This window comes from Eulemur rufifrons, chromosome 13, assembly GCF_041146395.1.
Source record: "Eulemur rufifrons isolate Redbay chromosome 13, OSU_ERuf_1, whole genome shotgun sequence".
Classification (NCBI taxonomy): domain Eukaryota; kingdom Metazoa; phylum Chordata; class Mammalia; order Primates; family Lemuridae; genus Eulemur; species Eulemur rufifrons.
Genome location: NC_090995.1, coordinates 13,948,248 through 13,971,203, shown reverse-complemented (window position 1 = coordinate 13,971,203; position 22,956 = coordinate 13,948,248). Strand labels below are relative to the sequence as shown.

The window sequence follows — 22,956 nt, the reverse complement described above, 5'->3', positions numbered from 1 at the left end:
GATACTTGTGACAAATACTGTACAACTTACGTGTTTTCTACTTCACTTAAATAAAGGTAATAAAATCATTTTTCTTAACTGGCAGACAATAAAGGGTTTCACCTGAAAGTTACTAAAATGTTAGAAAATTTTCGCTAAGGTACACTTGAACAGTTTTCATCTAAGGATGTCAACGCATCTAACAAAGTGGAGGAATATTAAATTAAGAAGTGATTAAGACACAAGTTCATTTTAGCATTAAGAAGGTATCACCCTGCACATTATTTGGGTTGTAGCCCCAAAGGTTCCTGAATCCTGAGAAACCAGGTCTTTTCCATATTTGTATCCTGGACCTCGCTACAGGGCCTGCCCAGCTCCTGGCAGATGCTTGGCACATATCTGTCCAGAGAATTGTAAGAAATATTTTAGGGGTCTCACAGCACTGCCACAGTGTACGCAAATGCTTTACTTACGGAATGCATGGGGCAACCTTGACTGCTGGTGTTTTGCTATTATTTTTAAGTCATTTTAACATCCTAATCTTCCCAATACCTACTTCTAAATAACAAAGGCAGTGATATCACTAAGCTCTTGCAAAAGATGGTATATAAGAGTAAACAACAATTAAAATAACTGTTAGGTTTTTAATATACAGATTCATACAATTAGTCTTAGGAGAAACGCTGCCATCATCTAGTACGTTCTTTAACCTCTGTTTCAACTCTTCTAATAATAGAGAACACACTATCTCAGACAGCAACTCCTTCTGGTTTGGGGATATCTTTGATCATTATATAAAGAGTCTCCTCATTTTGAAGTGAATTTTGCCTCCTACAAATCCAACTCTTTGGTTCCGTATCAAAGCTCTCCAACTGCATGAGGATCCTTCAAACATTTGAAAGCCATTATTAAGTGTTCCTCCTCTCTGTTCTCCCAAACTGATTACCCTCCTGTAAGATAAACATCCCCAGTTCCTAAGCCATGGTTTGCAGACCCTCCGCCCTACCTGGGGCAACTTCCAGTCTGTTTATGCCAGTTTTCTTTTTTCTTTTCTTTTTCTTGTTTGACACAGAGTCTAACTCTCTCGCCCTGGGCAGAGTGCAGTGGTGTCACCATAGCTCACAGCAACCTCAAACTCCTGGGCTCAAGCGATCCTCCTGCCTCAGCCTCCACTAGGACTACAGGTACCCGCCACCATGCCTGGCTAATTTTTTCTATTTTTGGTAGACACGGAGGTCTTGCTCTTGCTCAGGCTGGTCTTGAACTCCTGACCTCAAGCGATCCTTCCACCTCGGCTTCCCAGAGTGCTAGGATTACAGGTGTGAGCCACCGCGCCCGGCCATGTTTATGCCATTTTTCTAACATGAAATACTAAGACCTGAAAAAAAATTATCAGGCATTTTTTTCCCCTGTATTCATTGTCTTGGACAAACTTGGACTCATATTAAGCTTGAAATGAACTCATGCCTCACAGATGTTTTATGTCAACTACCATTAAGCTACACGAGCCCATCCTTTTTTTGTGTGGCTAATTTTTGTTTGCTTATTTCTGAGTTGATGACTTTAAAATTATTTATATGTAAAATTTTTCGGCTCATTTTTTTTTTTTTTTGGCATGATGTTTCAAGTTATCGTTACAGTCTATTGAGACTTTTTGAACCTTGGGTCTGTCATTCATGGATTATTAGCTCATTCTCGTCTAAGCCGGCAGAGAAATAAATACCAGATAAACTGAAAATCAAGTCTAGGGGCTTCTATCTGAATCCTGTCTCCAGCCTCTGTGCGGCTCCAGGCAGGGGAAACCTACACACCCTGAGTGCCTTAGAACCCGGATTATCTCTGAGCATTTTGATGCTCAGAACCAGCTATATTCCTCAGGGCTTCTGTTTCCTCCAGGTTAAGCAGGTGCCAGTTTCAAACTGTGTAGGAAACTTTTCCTGCCAGGAAAAGTATTTCATTTCAACTTGAAGTCCTGCGTTTGAATGGAACCTTAGGAGACTTCGAACTTTTTTCTTTCTTTCTCTCCCATAGCACAGATTTGATTTGATGCCTCTCCCAGCCTCTCCTGCACCATGACCCCCAAAGACTTGATTCTCTTCTTAAGAGATCATGTTAATCCATCAAGAGGAGGCGCGCTGGAGGGACGGAAGCCAAAACCACCCGGGTGGAGAGATGGACACAAGAACAGAGAGCGACCGGACTTCACATCTGGAAATTTCCTCCTCCCTCGGTTGCTTCTCCGCTGCTGGTATCATGTTACCATGAAGCAGAGCTGACAGTTTGGAGTGTGTGGAGGCCGTTCACAAAATGTCACTCATAGCAAAATGATTGAAACCTGGGGCCTGGGGCTCTGTTTTCAGTCAACAGGGTGTCATTTTAACAAACCTCCCAGTTCTAAACATTCAGAGCACAGTCTACAGAGAGGCGGTGGCAAACTCAGTGCTTTGCTATTGTAATCAGAGAAACTCACCTCACTGGGCTCAGGCAGGACAGTGTCGTGTGTCACCGAGATCCTTTAGGACTAAGTGTCGGGAAAGCCATATAGCTTGGCTACCCCCCTGCCCTGTGACTTTGGCCACGTCACTTAATCTGAGTTTGTTTCAACTTTTGTAAACTGAGGTGGCGATGAATTATACCATCCTGAGGTCTCCTTTAGGTGTAACATTGTTATCTTTTTAAAAATGTTTTTGTGCTTACGGATGCTTATTATGTTTGTGATTATAAAATAATAATATGAATTCATTGAGGAAAAAAATGATTTTTATGAAGAAAAAGAAATGTTTGTAATATCACCACCCAGAGACACCTGCTGGTAATATCTTTATACACTTTCCTAATTCTAATTTCTATGCATACACACGTCTACATAATATTTAAGTACCAGACACACCTGTGACGCTTGCTCCCCCAGAGCTCCCGCAGCCTGAGGGCAGGTACCTTCCGCCAAAGTGACCTGACCCCTCTGGCCACTAGCCTCCACGGCAGCTCATTCTTGCACTAAGGACCCGGGAGTTGTGGTTTGACTCAGAAAGATGAGCTGAACCAATCAGGTTAGGAATTTAGAATTGGGAGTCTGAGAGATGAAATCAATTAGTAACTAGTCTGAGATGAGCAGAACCAACATATAGTAGGAGCTAAGGAAAACATTTCGGACAATGCACGGGCTGGAATTGGGAGGCAGCAGGACCTACGTTTAGGGATCGGGGCTGACAGGTAGGGGGAACCCGGAGCAGGCACAGGGGGAGGCGGCAGCCTGAGAGAAGAGACTTGAGCTCATCACTCTCCGGGTTCAACTTCCAAGAGGTCTCTCTGTCGTTGACTCCTGTGCTTTGATTCTGTAATAATGACACTTCTGAGACAGACTTAAAATAAAAGCTCTTTTATCTGAGCTGGGTTAATGCTACTGGCCACCGAAAGAGACCTCACTCAAAACAATTTAAATTGGAATTGAGATTTCTTACTGACGATTATAAAATATTTCCCCAAGTGATGACGTATGTTTTAAATACATAGTTTGTAATGACTGAATAATGTTTCGAAGTAATGGATACACTGTATAAGAAACCTAAGTCACAGAGAAGTTGATTATCGTTCATGCTATTAAAATTATTCTCCAGGTATTAAGAAATCCAAGCCCTGTGGTTGCCCAAATGATTCTATGAAAGTTCCAGCATTCTTCAGGAATCCTTTCACCCACCAGAAAGGGCAACACACAAACACACACACACACACACACACACAGAGCTTTATCAGGAGAATTTCACAAGAAATTCAGCCTGCCTTCAGAAAAATCTCTTGAGTACTGTTTTCCTAACTGAACCCATTACAAATGTTTTCCTGAGAGCACAGCAGGTGGCCACTGCAATTAAGATTAAAGCACACCTTGCCCTGCCCTCACCTGATCTTAGTCATAGGACAAAAACATCTGGGACAAAGGCCAGTGCTGCGAAGTTCCGATGAGCAGGTTATGCACACAGGAACAAGGCAGGCATCTGAAACCTCAGTCTACATTTCCTTTCTAGTAGAAAGACGGAAAGACTATAAAACTCCATAACTGTCCTTTATAAGAAAAGTAGAAATGATGTCAGCTCATAGATGGGCACCAACGCTTGGTAAAACCTTCATCAGGCTAGGAGGAATCTAACCTTCATTCAAAATATACTATCAAATATGCTCCTTTGTGAGGTTGAAAATCGTTTAGGAAAAATGTCTCTCTCCTTCCCTCCCGCAAGTCACCCTGCGGATGGTACCTCGGAAACTCCCCCTCAGCTCTTCTTTCCCGACATAATTGCACAATGAGTCCTTCCAGTCCGGCCCTCTCCCAGACCCCTAACCTCACACCGGTCTTCTCACAAAATGACAGCAACTCAATATTACCACGTGCAGGAGAGAGACAATCCACAGTTTTAATTAAAACATCAGAGGCATCTTTGAATAGGAATGAGTTTTCCTTTGAGTGCTTTGCCTTATGTTTTTTTCAGGGACCACGACAGACCCTGTGATGTAGCAAAGTCACCTCTGCAGTGAGGAACGTCAAGTTTTCGAGTCTATTTAGTATTATTTAGGAACGATCACGGGCCTACTTAACTCAAAAGTTAATTCTGGGAAAATGTGAGGTGAAGTACGTAAGAGCATTTTGTAAAATCTCAAGGTACGTATAAACGGAATGCGTTGCTTTTGCTGGAAGATCAAGTGAGCACCGATGTCTAGGGAACAGAACAAACTAGAATATCAGAGTCTTGGGTGCAAATCCTGCTGTCTACTTGACCCTCGGCAAGTTCCTCCCCCCTCCGTGATCTGGTTTCCTCATCTAGAATACAGCACTATTGATGCATTGTGTACTTACTCACATGTATTCTGTATTAACAATGCCTTCCTCACTAAGCTGAGGAACAGAGTAAATGACATTGGTACTGTGTCTTCAATAAAAGCAGTATTCGTGGACATCCTTGTCCTGTTTCCGAGTTAAATAGGAATGTCTCTGGCTTTCCACAATGATCTAGGCGCTGGCCACTGTTTTCCAGCATGATAAAAATTTTCCCGGAAAATTCTCCAATCAAAATATAAGCAATGGAATCGATTTTATCTCTTTTCTGATATTTTATTTCTAGTTATAGAGAGTATACATCTATGTTTAGAAAACCCAGGAGAATAAACCAATAAAACATTAGAATCAATTTTTTAAAAGTTCAGTACAATGACCGGATTCAATATGAATATTCAAAATTCACAAGCTGTTCTATGCATCATGTACTCACAGGGAAGGAATTAACTTCCCAATGACGACATTAGAAAAATAATTTCTTCTCCAATAACTTGGAGAAGAAAATAATGAACCTAGATCCTCACCTCATCCTATACATCAAAAGTCATTCATCCCACAACTAAGTGTAAAATGTAAATACTGATAGCACAGAACAATTGGAAGAAAAGAAAGGTGATGTCCAATAAACACACACACGAGACACACGGCTCTGTAGACGTATCCATACAGAGACAGCAATGTATAGACACATGTGTGTCTAATGCTACATGGTTGGTTCAAGAAAATATCTTTTCCAGCTGGGAGAGGACTGCTTTCCAGTTTAAGTTTTATAAGTTGCTCTACCCACCTCCCAGCATATTGATGCAAATTCTGATTCTAAAGCAATATAAAAGAAATCCTGTTTTGAAAATCTCAACCAATTCATCTTTTATGCCAAGTTAGAAACATTTACACGTATATCGTCTTTATAAAGTTTTGTGAAAACCTTAAAAATAATTAAAATGCCAATAGAGGAAAATATATGTTTAAAAATATGGTAGAATTATTTACATTTATTGTGTGAGTTGAACCTAAATAATAAATCTGAGCTTTCTTAACCATTCTTAAGGCCGATCTTAGCCTAAGGACACATCCAAACAAAACACAAATCCAACTCCATGACCCTGAAGAACACTGTAGATATTTCATTCGAGACGGTTTTGTTTGGTTTGGAGGGGCAGGGGGAGCAGCAAACATGAGGTTTCACTACATAAAACACAGTAAAATCCCCTTTGCCTCTCCTTCTCATCAAAGCCTCATTAGGCAGGGTAGCTGCTCATTTTTCTTATCGTCTTTACACCCAAACCGTGGCCCATTCTGGCTTTTTCTTATCTCCCTCTCACCCCTCTGGAGTGCCAAGTGTCTCCAACTTCTTGCTATTTTTATAACTCCCCCTGCAATCCGGTATCTCTATACTTCTACATCCTATTTTGTAAAATACACATCCATGCCTTTTCCTCTGTGCGAGTCATCCCAACCCCACCTCCCTCCAGTCAGCAGAACTACAGGCTCAACACTCTTCCTTCTGAGAAGAGAAACGTGGAACAGGAAAGAGAGAGGGGACAGGTGGGGGCATGACAACCATTCAACAATTACACAAATACAGAGTTTCATACAGCTTTCTTTTATCCCTGTCACATATGTTTTAAAAATCAGTAAAAACAAACAAACAAACAAAAAAAAAACTAAAGCTCCAATAGAAAAATGGATCAAGGATATGAACATATACTATACAGAAGCAGAGATATAAAAAAACCATGGACACAGGAAAAAAACAAATAGTAGCAGATAAAAACAATGAGATATCACGGTTCAACCTGTTGAACTATCAAAGATTAAAAATTGTAATACTCAATGCTGACGAAGGTATAGTGAGATCGACATCCTTATATATTGGTAGTAAAAATACAGAGGGAACCTTTTCGGAATGTAATTAGGTAGCACCTACTGTAAAATTTTAAGTGTTAAAACTTTGTCATTCATTTCTTGGAATAATTATAAGTAATCACACAAACGTACACATATCTATGTATAACTACGTTTAGTCTTTATTTTAGCATGATTCACAATGATAAAAGTTAGGAACAACAAAAATGTCCAGAGTTGGTTGCTGGTAAAAAAATAATTTAAGCTATGATAATACACTCAAATATAGTTATTAAAATTCAGATTTTTGAAATCTATTGAATGACATTGTAAAATGTTCAAGCTATAATGTGAAGTTAAAACATATTAGGTAGAAAGCTGCACATGTTGAATAATCTAAGTTATATAAGACAAATGTACCTGTATATAGGAAGAAAATACACCAAAATATTAACTGTGGTTACTTCTGGATTGTGGAAATTTTTGTTTCCTTCTTGATTTTTCCAAATTACCAATAATGAGGAAAAATAAAGAAGTACTACTTCCATAATCAGCAAAAGAGTTTTGGGGTTTTAAAACCAAGAAAAGACATCCAAATTTAGTTATAAATAATCAGATGTCATTCCTATTTGTCATTAATTAACATTTCAAACTCATGAATGAAATTTAAAGACTAAACCTCTTGTCCCTGTATGAGACTTTCTTGAGGATATAATATAATACTCAGGTGCTAGGTAATTTGGTAGCGTTGGAGAGATTAGGGAGAGACATGGGGAGAAAGAATTACAGAACATACTCAGAGTCGTATGGTTTCAGGAAAAGCCTTAGCTACATATTCTAAATGATAAAGAAGGCATTTAATTATTAAAAGCCATTAAAGATTAATTATTATTGTATTTATATTTTCCCATTTGCCTGAGACCCTTAACGGGCTTTTTAAAAAGCACTTTTCAATAGATCATCTCTCACAAATAGTCACATCTTTCTTTGATATTTTGGGGTTGTATTTTTCATTTATCTTTTTTCTTTTTTTAATGTATGACCATGACCAAATCATCGTTGTCTGAGCACCTGATACTAAGAATGAATTTGATAATGACCAGATATGATTGCTTAGCGCACAAGCCTTCTGGACATGTCAATCACAAGTTGTACTCAGCATCACAGACGTAAAAGTTAATGCTGAAGAATGAACTTGGTTGATTTTTTTAAGGTTATAGCTCAATCAAATCATCCACTCCTCTATCCCAACCTTCTACCTTCATCTGGGGAAACTGAGTAGGAAGATAAAAATAATTAAGAATAAATCCGCCTTCACTACTAGAAAGCCATCTCTGAGTCTGCCCGGATGACAATAACTTAATGTATTATGATACTTAATATCATACACAGAGAGTTCTTCTGGTCATTAAAAATATCCCATCTGGATGGGATCTCAAAAAGAAAAATATAACTTCTCAGGGGATCCTTGGGTTCTCCTGAGGAATTCTAATTTTAGGGTAGCTCCAGAACTGAACATTCTCCCAACACCAAACGATACCTTGGGGGAACCCCAAGAGCCAAACATGAGTTGAGTTCGCCTTGGGAAACAGTTTCTACCATTCTAGAACCCCAAGCCTTCTCTTAGGCTAGACTCCATTCTAAAGCAGTTATGTTCTTGTTGGTCATTCAGGGTGATTTGAAGCCAACCACCACATAAGGCAACTCAAGGCATCTGGGTGACCACACTTGTTAGAGTTTACTTAAAAAAAAAAAAAAAAAGATTAGAAAATACAATGCATTTACCAGAAAGGGTACAAAATCGATACGTACAGTTTTAGAAATAGTTATAAAAGAACATCCGCATGGCTATCAACCAAAGTAAGAACACTGTCAACAGCCCTCGAAACAAGTGAAGCCCGTCCTTGTCACAGCCCACTCTCTGCGTCCGTTTGACTCACTCCCTCTTCAGTCCCCACAGAGATTCTTGGCCAGTATTTTATCAGCACCGGAGACGTGTTAGAAAGACTTTCCAAAAATAGTCCTTACTGTACAGCACATGACACTTTTTGGCATTTAACAAAAAGGCTGCTACTATTTTCAAAAACTTCACATTGATCCTAGGAAATAACTGTTTTCCAGGACATAAAAATGCATAGATGTTCTGCAGGATAGCTTGCTTTAGCAGTTTAAGATAATTCAACTTGCTTTTTTAATGATTATGTCTGAAAGAATATTTTAAGCAATTTACATTTCCTCTTCTGAAGTCTATGTTTATATCACTTAGCAATTGGTTTCTTAGTATTTTTCCTATCCACGTGCCTGGTTGTGTATAAAAATGTATATGCATGTATGTGTATAAAAATGGATGCTAATTCTTTGTCTGCCATACTTGTAACTAATATTTTCCTTAGTCTGTTATTTAGGAAGGCATAGGAGTTCTTAATTTTATTTATGGAATAGAATATATTGACCTATTCCTTTGTGATTTTTCCCAATGTCTTTCAAATAATTTAAATGGACGTTTCCAATCATACAGAAAATGAGTAAGAAATATTCTAATAAACCCACATGTACTTACAACCCAGCCCAATAATTCTCAACATTCTGCAGCTCTTGTTTCCTCAATTCTCTCCCCTTTCCACGTGGTTCTTTTGCTGAAGCATTTTAAAATTAATCTCAGACATAATATCATGTCACACATAAATACTTCAGATTATGTCTCTAGCTAACAAGAGCTTTTAAAATAACAAACAACACACCCATCAATATTAACAATGATTCCTTTATATCTAATATCTACTCCAGCTAAGTTTTTCCTCATTTTTAAAAAAAACGTCATTTCTAATTGGTTTTTTTGAACCCATATTTGAATAGGACCCATATGCTGTATTTAGTTGTCATTTAAGCTCCCCCTCCCTTTTCTAGTCCATACCATTTATTTGTTGAAGAAAGTCATTTCTAGGGCCATTTTTCCTAAAGAATATCCCATGTTTGGGGTTTGGATGATTACATCCTTGTGATGTCATTTTCTACATTCTCTGAATTTTTCTATCAAGGAAGTTTTCTGTTGTTAGATCTATAGGTTTGATAAGATTTAGGTTTACTTTGTTTTAGGCAGAATACTTTGTAGGTGGTGCCACAAACTGCCTCTGGCACCATGTCATGAAACACAGTGAATCTGAGTATCTTGTCCCACTTTAAGTCATATCGAAAATCAATTAGTGGCTTCAGGTATTGTCACAGCCTGATCTATCCTTTCCATAATTCTCAATGAGCTAGTGGTTTCAACAGTCATTGATAATGGTTTCCTAGAGGTATTAGTACACTAGACCGCCCATACTCTTAAGCTAAGAAAGTCGTACTCAACATCAGATCATTAAATAATTGCCGGTGATTTTTCCAGGATTTGTTTATTTACTAACATTCAATTCTTGGATCGATCTAGAATTCCCTTCAGTGCATAAGGGAAACGAAGATTTAAACCGATTTCTTCTAGAAAGTATGTCTTTCAGGAATAACTCAAGTAGTCAAAATGGTACCTTTATCGTACCGTACACCTAATGAAGGAATTCTGACAGGCTAGAGTGCTTTTCTAAGGGGGATCCCAAACTGTTTTCTAAACATTTTCCTGACACCTCAGTGTCCTGGCATTGGAATATTGATTAGACAGATTTCATTACTCACAGACATGCTACAATAGGACAGTCTGAGAGAATATCCGAGAAGATTGGGTGTTTATTGCATCTTCTTACAGTAAGTAGCCCTTCTGTACCAGAATGGAAAACTAAGGCTTTTGTGATGACTCAGGGTTTTGTTCAATCCCTAAGTTTCTGAATCTTGACAATGTCAGCTTTTTATTTCTGCAAACCATCATTTTGCCATGGAGGGAAATAACCTTGAAAAATCCATACACATGGCACAATGACTCAATTTTAAGCAGAAGTAGTTACATTTCCTGTTTCCCTTCTTTAAGACAAAGAACATAGTCACCTCTGTCCAAATGTTGGTACCTTGTGTCTGCTCCTTAAATTGTCAGAAATGAAACTCATTGGCAAGGTAATTCTTTAAGCCATTTTTTTTTTCTACATTGGGGGGGAAAAAGGTATCAGATACTTGGCTTTAATCAGGAATAAAAAGCTGTAAGTCTTATTGTGAATGGTTTCTCTGACTCCAAAAATGTCCCATTCAAATGAATGGTAGACTAGTCTTGCAAAAATTTTAATCAAATTATTTTTTTTGCTCAAGAACCACAAATAGTTCCTTGCTGCCTATCAAGTCAAATTCAAGTTCAAGTTCTTTCACTAGAGCTCCCCTATTGCCTAACTACCCTTTCTTTTCCCACTCATTCTTCAGACGTAACTCTCCAATATTGTTGCTCTAGTCCCTTCTCTAATCCTGTGTGCTTTTACACATGCTCATCCCTAACCCAAACACCTTTCTCTTTTTTTAAAAAAAAAATAATCCAGATCAAGTTTAGTCTCCTATAAGCATTTTCCTACTGGTGGCCCTTGCAGATCTTTGCTTTAAATTATGCCTCTTTAGAAACAGGATGTTATAGGGTTTTTTTTTTTCCCTTTTACTATTTACAGTGTATTCGTTATGGTTGCTGAACTATTAATAGATTGTAAGAGCAAAAGCGGTATGCTATATAAGACTTAATTTTTAGACCTTATTGAAATAAAAATTCCTATGAAATTTTTTCAAGAGTAATTTTGAGGGTGTGCTGATCAAATCCACAAATGAAATGATCCTAAGAGTGTGACAGATTTCAAAAATGACCACAATTTTCATGTCTTCCTATAAGCAGGACCTTCAAAAGTAACTTTGAATGTCTTCCCATTAAGGGCTACAGTCTACTTTTCCAGTCTTGAATGGATGTATTTTGGCTAACAGAATGCAGGGCAAGTCATGGCATGGCTGTTCTGAGCTCGGGACTCAGGGGGCCTTTCTTGATTTCATCTGCCATGTATGTGGATGAGCCCGGGCTAGCCTGGTAGAGGACGAGAGACCGTGTAGAGCTGAGCCCATGTCGACCAACCCAGCTGAGGTTCTTCTAGGCCAACCAGCTCCCACCTGACCTAGCAGCTGACCACAGAGGTAAGAGAGAGCCAAGTCAAGTTCAAAAGAACCACTGAACTGAGCCCAGCCTAACTGCTGACGTGCAGAATTAGCAGCACAACTGTTATTTCAATTCACTAAGTCTGGGGTGGCCTAATATTTGGCAAACTATAATAGCTACAAAAGGAATACAAAAAATATCAGACGGCAGAATCTTGACCCTAAAAGATGTCAGCATTCAGGAATAATAAACCATACTGTTAAGATAGAATATAACTGTGGTAAATGCAAAGCTCTAAATTCAAATTCAAAAACCCAACTTGCAAATACACGATGGCAGAAATAGAGCTCACCAACATATATGCAAAATACTCAGTGGCTTTGATGGACCACGAACATCTGACTCAACCTTCCATACTTGCAACAAAGCTAATGTTACATAAAATGTAACTCTATACATTGTATTATCTGTATAAGAGCCTAACACAGAGTTTGTCCAGAGGACAGCGTCCATGATGCTGGAGAGCACAGAGACCATCTCACACAGGAAAATGTTAGCCAGTGTCATTGTCAGCCCAGCAGAGAAACCGAAGGAGCAGAGTGGACTGGAGAGCGACCTTCAACTATTTGAGGGTGACTAAGTGAGAGAGAGCTTGCACACGTTTAGTGCCAACCCGCTGAAAATTAGGACCCACGAATAGAAGCTCTAAGAAGGTAGATTGCAGGTCCGTGCAGGAAAAAAGCTGAGTTAGAGAGGCTGCTTGTGTACACTGTTTGAGGGAAAAAACCACGTAGTCAAAGCCAGGCTCTCTGCTGACCAGCTGTGTGATTTTGGGCAAGTTGCCCAACCTTCCTAAGTCTCGGTTTCTTCATCTCTAAAATGGAAATAATAACCATCCCATTGTATAAGGTTGCAATGAAGATGACATAGGATTTTTGAAGACGGAATGAATACATAGCTCAGGGTCTGGCACAGAGTGAGCATTCAATAAATTTTGTTTCTTATCGTTAATAATGAGAGCTGTAGAAATAGGAAATGAGCTGCCGGGGCGGGGGGGAGGGGGGCAGAAAGCTCCATCTCACTGGAGATATGACGGAGGCTTGGCAGATGTTCGTAGGACGGATTTAAGCATCAGATGGACACTGGAGTAGGTGATAGTTAAATTACCTGCCAACAGTGTGCCTTTCTGTATTCCTTAAGAGTGGAATAATATCTTTAGTATCTTTCAGAATACCTAGCACTACTGATCAAATGCTATTCATCAAATACATCTGATAAAACTTTTTCGATTATATTATTAAATGTACACTTTTCATAGTAAGAGTTGCTCTATGCTGAAATGAAGATGTGTGCAGATTTTGATTTTTTTGTATCTCATATCCTGTAAAACAAATATATCATTACAGTTTGTTTTTGTAATTATTAGTTTTGACTACAACTAATGAGTGCAAATTTTAGTGCTATGAGCTCCTTTTTGTGTAGTGTTTAACTGAATGTGTGCAAAGCTCTTATCTTTTCACACTTGGCATTCCTTATCAGAATGTCTAACTTTAAACAGGTCAGATATTTTCAGTGTACAAGAAGCCTCACTCTCTTCTGTGATTAACCTCATGTCAAAAGTCCAAGCTGGCGGAGCAGAGAGGCTCACATCTGTAATGCCAGCACTTTGGGAGGTCAAGGCAAGAGGATTGCTTGAGGTCAGCAGTTCGAGACAGCCTGGACAACATATCGAGATCCTGTCTCTCTCAGAAAAAAAAAAAAAAAAAATTAGCTGGGCACGGTGGTGCGCGCCTGTAGTCCCAGCTACTCAGGAGGCTGAGGCAAGAGGATCGCTTGATCCCAGGAGTTTGAGGCTGCAGCCAGCTACAATCATGCCACGGCACTCCAGTCTGGGTGAAATAGTGAGACTCTGTCTTTAAAAAAAAAAAAAAATGTCCAAGCTGGAACCAGTAACCATTTTTCCTTCTCTTTATACTACAGCATCTGGAAATGCTAAACACAATTACTCTTGCCTTCTAGAGGCACAGCAGGCAGTTCTAACTCCCATTTCAATTCTGTTTAATAAAATAGATCTGGTAGAATCACCTCAACTGGGTAACATGCCCAATTATCTCATTGTTACCAGTTAACAGAGAGAAATTCACATTGGCCAAGGCTCCCGCCTTTACGGTCTCTGACACAAATCTTTCCTTTTCTTTCCACGAATTCCAGCATAATGATGAGCGTGGATCATCTGGGAGGAAAAGAAGTGTTTTGCTTTCCTCATTCGTGAAGTTGAGAGTCTGATACTCTGGCTGAGAGAATGCAGAAACGTATACGTGAAGAGAAGCGCTCTCGATTCCAGTTTCGAATGAGCTCTGGATTCTGAGTGTGCGGCGAAATGAAGAGTCAAGGTTTTCAGAGGCACAAGCAGGGTTTCCAGACCTTTCTGTGCCTAGCGCGTCCCACGCATCGTGCCACACGCTCAACACAAAGACGAGAAACACACTCCGTTACTAAGAGGAGACAGATACAAAATTTCAACCAAGTGACAGCAACGCTGTAACAGAAGAAAACGCAAAGTGCAGTTTTAACTCGGAACAGAGGTTGCCGTAGGGGAGGAAAAGAAGGGGATGTGAATTATAAGATGGGTTTTGGGAAAGAGGAGGGGCTTGGGCAGGAGCAAGTAGAAGGGGCAAGATGCACGGTGGCATCGTGGTGTGACGCAGAGAGCAGCGTACGGCGTTGCAGGTCACGGGCAGACGGAGCTGAGGCCAGAGAGGCAGACACGTCACCCGCGCCTCTCTCTGCCAGTCGGAAAGATCTGGACCAACCCGGTCGCCACTGGGAAGCCTTCCCACCTCTCAGCGAAGTCGACCACCTTTGCAATTTACACCCCACGTCCAAATGAGAAACGGCGAGGGGCTTAGCGAAAGCAATGGCAGCGAGGCAGGAGAGGGATGCTAAGCAACCTAGAACCGGGTGACTTGGGTGGCAAAGCGAACGGACGAGAGAGGAGGAGGAATCAGGGATGGTGCCCCCAGCATCTGGCTGGGTGGCTGGGCAGGAGGTGGGACCGTTCACGGAGGGAGCAAGGGAACATTCGCAGAGCGGGGACAAGCAGGAGGGAAAGAAACTGCTGCAGTTTCGAACATGTTGAGTACACGAGCCAATAGCATCAAGACCATTGCTCAAAGAGAGCTGATTTTTTTTTTAAAAAGTGCCCTCTGGGGAACACAAAGTGAGAATTAGGACAGTCTGCTCTCTAACAGGCGAGAGGGGGACAACTTTCAAGAAGAGGGACATTGAGTCAAATGCTGTGGAGATTGAGTTAGAGAACCGGAACGTATTCTTTGATTTATTTGGCAGTTAGAGTTTCCCTACTGGTCTCGGCAAAATCGCTTTCATTGGTGTGAAGGAAGGAAACAACTTCCGTGCCACAAAGCATGAGATCAACATTTTCTGGTTTTTTTTTCTCTCTCTCTGGCTTCTACTTTGTTTTAATCTCAGCATAATGTCTCTTATCGCTGATTCCCTTAGAAAGGCCTTAGTGTAAAAATTGTCCTTTCTGGCTTTTGCAAATCAATAGGAGCCTTTTAAGAGTTATCATTCTGTAAGCCACTGCCTTTTAAAATTTGAAGTTAAATTTCCCACTGAAGAATTCGTTACAGAGGTTTTTGGAAGGCGTTTAAGGAAAAGCAACCTGAACCCAGGTAATGAGAAAACACAGACCTCAGATTCAACAAAATGAAAATTTCTTTCCTTTTCTTTTCCTACCACTCCCTCCCCTTAACAAGCAGCTACCACGTGGAACGAATTGTACTTGGTGCTTCGGAAACGTAAATGATGAATAAGGCACAATCCTTCCCCACCCCAGCCCCTAGTGAAGGAGATTACAAGCCAGTGCAAAAGACAGATGCTCAATCAACCAACTTGAAAATAAGGTGGGCTGAGATAAAGGTTCATCATGGTACAAACCATGTTCCACAGGAGCCTAAATGTAATTCCCCGTCTTTCATGAAATACAGGAAATGACCTCTAAACACACAGAATTGGGGAGTTCATCACACCACTAATTACTTCCCTCGTCTTCAGACCATAAACTTTTATGTGATCTTCTTTCTGTTCAATTCATTTGTACTCATTTATTTTAACAGGCATCCGAACTGCCTATCTGCACAAACTTCGGCATCGGCGGCGGGTAGATTTCAGCTCCACCCTCGACTTTCTTAAGATTCTTCCACTAAACTGAACTTGAATGATATTGAATAATATCACTTTGACTCTTTTCATGGCGAGTTTTAAAGTTCTTAAAATTAAATGGATGGCCTCGTGGATCTGGTGAGCACTCAGCCTGCTTCCCCAAGGGGGACAAACGGGGACACGGAAATACACGGAACGCCTTCTGAAGAGCCCTGTTCTGATCCGAGTAACCTCACGGTGACATCTTTGCAGCTCATACGCCCTTTAAAGTTCTTTGTAAAGCAACTGCCTTCAAAGCATCAGTCTGACGCCGTACGCTCACACTTTATTTCCCATTTGTGCGGGCTGCTATTTATAACCGAGGCCTTTTAGAAAGTGAAAATCTAAGGTTGGTTAACTGTAGCCAGAGTGACCCATGACATAAGCCGGGTCATAATTTTTTTTTTTTTTTTGGCAGCCTTCTGTGTCCTCTCAGGAAACTTTGATTCTATTTCAACCAGGGATAGGAAAGAGATTGTCCAAAATAAAAAATAAAAAAAAAAAAAAAACCTCTCTCCAGCAGGTGGTGAAGGCTCAGGTTCTTGAGTCAGCACGGCTGGGTCTGAACTTCAACTCCACCATTTATTAGCTGTGACTGGAACAAGCTGTTGATCACTTAGGCTTAATCTGTGAAATGATTAAATGAGATTCTGCTTATAAAGAACTTATTTAGTGTGTGGCGCAGAGCCCTCAAACAATGGTGACTGTAACAGTTATTGCTGCTGTTATCATGTGTACCAAATTTCCCTGAATCGCTGTGTGTAGCACACGCTGCCTCCCGCACGGTAGGCATTCGATGCCTGTTTATTTCTTAGCAGGTGCTTGGCTGGCCTTTAGCTTCGAATGCAGTATTTCCAAGGAGTGCTTCCCTTGGCTTTCTTAAAAGTACCCAGAGTATCGGGAAGGTAGGCAGACTGCCTTAATTCCATATTAATTCTGCTGATAATTCTGTAGTGCAGTTTCTTGGACCTCAATGACACTATTTTTTTTTTTCTGATCTATGTCAAATGAGAGTATATGTATCCTATAGCAGCAGCCTTAGGTCATGTTTTTTCCCTGCTCCGAGGTGGTACAAATTAAATTTTCTTTTTTTTTTTTTTTTCTCAATAATAGGCATTTTTCTCTGCTTTGCATTTTTCTATCAGAAGTTCCACTTGATATTTTTCAGCTGCGTTCTGGGAGAGACACGGGGGTGGTGTTAATGGGAAAGTATGAGCGTATTGAGACAAGGAAAAAATAAGCAATATCGCTGTGACACAAATATGACCCCATGCAGTGGCACATGCCACACTAGCAAGGGCCTGGGGAGAGAGTGTGTGTGTGTGTGTGTTTGTGTGACTACAGGCATGTGCTGTTAATAAGACATTTATTTTATATTTGAACATCAGTAGATTGTGTTGTGTGCGTGCATTCAGCCCATACACCTTGTACCATACAGTTCAGCCTTTACAGATAGAAGCTACAAAGCAAGATCAGAAGAACAAGAACGATTTTCACTGCTTCTATTTGTTTCCCATCTTTATAAGGAAGAGGCATCTACATGCTTCTGAAATTAATGAATGTTATAAGCTTAATAAATATATTCTACAGATAGTGTTTATATTTCGTTGATTTTCTATGGCTTTTGGGAGCTGGCATTGAATATTTTGTGCTTATAAGAGGACATGAAACGAACGATAAAACCATTGGTGTAAACATATCTGTTAAAGTTTATCACAGCTCTTCTGAGCTTGTCAAGCCTGTGCACAGAGCGTCTCCCATGTTGGGAGTGTTGGGGTGGGCAGACTTCTTGCCTTTGTGCATCAGGATGGTCTCCTCGTACGGATGGAACCAATGTAGTAAGTGGGACCGGTCGACTTCTTAGAGGCTTAATTTATTGTCAGAATAGTAAGTGTCATTTAACGTTAAATAGAAGGAGAATGGATCTAGAATCCATAAGAGGTAGCAGTACATTCTTCCCGTAACAAGCTGTGCGATAAAGTTACAGCAGACACAGCCCACGACGTTTGCCCCAGGGAACCCGAACCTGCTTCCGATGGTGAAACAGAACATTCTGTCAAATACAGACATAAGGATATTTATGGACATTTCTAAACGAATGACAGCCCGACACGTAAGCATCAATAGAAACGTTATCTGACACACACAGGCTCCACGGCAGTGCTTGAGTTTGAGTGTTTTCCGTAGAAAGGTATCTGCCTCATCCCAGAGAGAATTTGCTGGAACCTAGACACCTGGGTCTACCTCCTTCAGAGCTCAAAGACAAGGCTCTCTGCTAAGCAGGGTCCTGCTCGTCACTTTGCTCTCTTAGCCGGAAGTCAGCTTCTTCGTCGCTTTTTTCTCAGCCAGGCTGACTCTGGGAGACGAGTTTTAGCAAGTGAGCATCTTCACTCCCTTAACTGATGTTTATTGTACGAGGCTCTGCCAGCGACCTCCCGTGGAGCGGGTGGCCTGTTCCCTGCTCTGTGTGACTGTGCACTAAGCTGTCATTGCGGCTGCAGTGACAGTGGCCACGTCGTCAGCAGTGGTGCAAGCAAGAGGGAGACGGAGTTCTGTCTTGGGCCGTTCTAGTTGGGGCACAGCAGCCGAGGGCTCTACGGAGCCACAGACCCAGGTCCCCAGGGCTCTGTCCCTGCCAGCCTCCCTTGGTCTCAGGGGACCAGTCCAGCTGCCGCTCCCACACCTGCGCCCCAGCCAGCAAGCAGGGCAGGACTTTCCTACGAAGAGTGTGACGTGTGAATTTTCATCACACATCATTCCTACCCACACCCCTTGGCCATAATCTCGTCAATAAACACACCCAGCTGCAAGGGAGGCAGAAAAATGTCGTCTTTAGCTGGGTGGACTTATACCCAACTAAAACCTCCATTATTTTAGAAGATAATAAGACCCCTTCACACGAAGCTTTTATTCACCTTGTCACAAAGAGCCCCGGAAGAAAAATACTTGGCTCGATGCATTTTCCCTCGGTGACCAGAAGCTAAATACACAGAGAAAGGGATCCAGGCAAAATCAGGGCTATTCACACGCAGAAAAACTCAGATTATTTTTACCCACAACCACAGTCATTATAATGGCTTGCTTTGCTGAGAATTATCTTCCAATTCTTCCACCCTTGATTTTTAGTGTTTTTTGGAAGCAGCAGCGGGCCATAGACTAGTTGTTGGGTCCATCTTCCTGGGTCACTGGGGCCCTAAATAATGAATATTAAGTCCTGAGTCACTTCTATAGAATTGGTGCCGTTCATCCAAACTTAATCATATAATATCATAATATAATATTCAGTTATTTGGAAGGGGCTGTGACTTAGACTCCTCAAAGCAGCCCTCAGGGGCTAAGCTAAACGTTCCTTTGCTAAGGCAAACTATCCAGTGGTAAAAGGAGCTAAAGATTAGTCTGTAAAAAGGACACCTCTGTTTTTTTCTTCCCACGAAGGCCTCCCAGCTTTGCAACACAGCAGCTCTGATTTGCCGAGTCTGAGTTCGCCGGCTCCTTTCTTCCTATCTGCTGTTTAAACAGCCACTTCCACCTGGCCCCTTCGGCTTCCCCTCCGCCCCCTCAGAGACACAGCAGGCTCGGGGAGCTTATTTACTTTCCTGACTCCCTTCCATTTAATCACACCGCTACCCTTCAGAGCACTTGATGTCTCCATTTCCTTCTGGCCAAATGAAACGGTGCATTCGAGTTACATTTCTTTCCACTGAGGACAAGTTTGACTGTCACCTAAATTCTTTTCAGAAAGGCAGGTCGGCAGTCACGGTCACCCCCTAATTCAAAACAGCCCCGTCTGCCTGTGTGTCAGGAGGGGCCCGCCCAGCTGGCCGAGGTTGTGGCGCTGGGCTGGGATATTTCAACCTGGCAAGTCAGCTAGTGCCCGACCAGAGGTCCGGTGAGAATTTTGTGGAAGAGCCTCATAGTTGAGTTTTATGTCATCCTCTTTATCTACCTAAATCCCGGCTTTTGTCTCCACCATCACTGTCTAACTCCCTTGCAGCAGTCCGCTTTGGATCTTGCAGTAATTGACTGAACTCCTGAAATTCTTTCTGTGTTGACCGTCAGCCTGTGGGACCTCCTGGGAGCGACGTGTTTGCTGCCGAATATGTTAAAGTTGCTCTGTCTTAATTCGTCCTCCAGAGGATCTCCGATACATCAGAAAGAACAGCCCTTTGGTGGTGACGTTGTGGGATTGGACACGGTAAGTTCAGCCAGAACCTTCTCAACACGACATCTAGCAACTGCAGAGGCGAGGAAGACAAAGCTGCCAGGGTATTCCCAGGAAATCCCAAGACACATATTTCTGACATTTGCATTCTTATTTACAGACATTTGTAGGTGTGTGTTCCGTTCAAAAGGCGCTGACTCCAATTATGTAAAATAAAACCCTCAATTCCTCTTTGTCAGAGGGTGGATAAGCTCATAGTCCAGGCTTGCCTGTCTGATGCCCAGAGTGACTGCTCTGGTCTCTCCATCTCTGCTCCAGGACTTTCTGTCCTCTGTTCCTACCTTCTGCTCACAAACATTAAGGAAACGAGATGTTATTTAGCTGTAAGATTTGAGTTGCCTCCAAAATATCCTCTTTTCTATTAGGAGCTCACACTGGAATCCTTTGTTCTCCACGTGGAGTTTTCACGTCATCCTCCCTTCTCCCACAGCAAGGAAGCAAAAGCGGTCCCCAATTCACCTCGAGGCATCGCAGTTTGGGTGATAAAAATCCCATCTGGGTCCCGTTTTCAGCCTTGCACTCAAAAGAAAGTTTCTTGGTAGAAGAAAGTGTGGACTCTGGGCAGACTGAGCACAGGTTTCAACCATCCATCCCAAAAGCCGCCTTCCATGGGCCCCTGTGATGGGAGGTTGACTCTGCTTAGATTTTCAGCGTCATTTCTCTTCTTCCAGATAGACGGATATCAGAGATGATGGCGAAATGAATTCGTTACAGTAATTCACAGCAAGTACATGAAGCCCAGAAGCCACAGCGATGAGAAAAGAGAAAAGAGAGCAGGAGCATCCTTTGGGAGTGATCTCACTCGACCCAAGACAGTCCTGGGACATGGTACGGAAGATCTACCTGCTAACTCCGCCCCAGTGGAGGAGAAAGACGCAAGAATCGCAATATTACAGACAACATCACCAAACCAAGGTGGTCGGACTGCGCCAGGTTCACTCCCACTCTCTGAGAAGCCTTGCAAAGAATCCCTCCCCAACGACTTTATACTGCTGTTCCTGCTTCTCATCAGGGCTCCCAACCGGCGAGTGAACTCAGCCCCATCTATTCATTGGATTGAAATGAAGTTTAGCCAAGAGACCCCTCAAGGGTTCATTGACTTCTGACCTCGGCCTCTGAAATGGCTTCTCTCGGTCCCTGCAAAACAGTGGTCTTTCCAGAGCTCGTATCCACAAGGTCAGACCTGTGGGGCTAGGAGGGACGCTGATGCCACAAGGCAGTGAAGGCTGAAACGGTGGCCAACACGTTTTGTGACATCTTGCTCAGTTGGTTTAATCTTTGGGCCACATTTTACTCCTCTCACTGCGAACCGGAGTCAGCAGAGGGGAAGTGCAGACCGTGCTGAACACAAAGTGTGGACACACAATCCTGAGAAGCAGGGGCCACGCCGGCCAGACGTCAGCCCCCAGGACAGCGCAGGCGGGAGGCCAGGCGCCCGGCAGGGACGTCACCCTCGTCACCCTCCACGCACAGCTGCCCTGGCAGCACCTGCAGCCGAGGCGAGACGATCGGGAATCCTCCAGGAAAACAGCTTCCCTTCCTTTAGAAACTGCAAGAAACGCTAGTTCTGCCCACACGTATCTGAAAGTTGGAGAGAAGCCTATTTCAAGAACTGTTATGTGTTTGGTTTTGGCTTTTCCTGGCAGTGACTGGGTTTCATCCTAGATGTCGGGCTGTGTGTGGTCCTGAGATGCAGCACAGCAGCAAAGGACGGGAAGGCGGAGGGGACGCCGGGGACCCCGTGGTCCCTCTGTTAACGTGGCCCGGAAAGAGTGTTCGTGCTCGATCGACTCACCTGAGTTCCGCTTCTCTTTCTGAAACACAACACCCCCTCCTCCCATTTCTTGAGCTAAGCAAATAGGGGCCGCGGGCTCTCTACGCTCACTAGTTAGCTTTTCATTTATGCATTTATTCCATTCACTTGTGTAACTCCTTGGTGCTTGGACACACAGTGAACAAAATGGGTAAAAAATAATCCTTGCTCGTGTGGACTTACATTAAGTTATTTAATCTGTGCGACAGCCCCACGAGGCAGGTACCATTACGATGCCCTTTTCAAGGGGGACTTGCTCGAATCGCACAGCTAGCGAACCGTGGAGCCGGGATCCGAGCCCAGGCCGGCGGCTCTAGATGGCCCACACCCTCCCGGGGAATCTGTGCCCCCCGGTGGGACCCAGGGCTGCGACTTCGGGTCCAGAAGGGCAGCAGTTCAGGCATAAATCTGCAGTGTCTAGAGGCAAAGTCTTCAATGCCACCAGAACGTTTAAATAAAAAACTATTTTAAAGTTAGTACTGTGGCTGAATTTAACACCAACACATCCATGACTAAAAGCACTCTCTTCCCTTCTAGCAAGTTCTCATAGGCAGGGGAAGGCGCATCAAAGAGCTGAGAGACCAGACGGAGGGACAGGGACGGCCTGGAGGAGGTCACCAGGATGGGGAGGATGTCACCGGGAGGGGGGTGGAGGCAGGGGCTGAGCCCAGGGAATCTCCATGCTTTGCCTAAGGCAGGTCCCGCGAGGGCCAAGCAAATACTTCAAATTTTGGTTTTTACCAGCCTCTTTTTTTTTTTTTGGAGACAGAGTCTCACTCTGTCACCTGGCTAGAGTGCCGTGGCGTCAGCCTCACTCACAGCAACCTCAGACTCCTAGGCTCAAGAGATCCTCCTGCCTCAGCCGCCCGAGTAGCTGGGACTACAGGCATGCACCACCACGCCCGGCTAATTTTTTTCTATATATATTTTTAGCTGTCCAGATAATTTCTTTCTATTTTTAGTAGAGATGGGGGGTCTCGCTCTTGCTCAGGCTAGTCTCAAACTCCTGA

General features: G+C 42.4%; 1 protein-coding gene across 3 annotated transcripts in view; it reads right to left on the bottom strand.

The window, feature by feature from the left end:
* RASGEF1B (RasGEF domain family member 1B) overlaps window positions 1-22,956 on the bottom strand; it is a 307,416-nt gene that overhangs the window by 92,818 nt on the left and 191,642 nt on the right. The window lies entirely within an intron of this gene.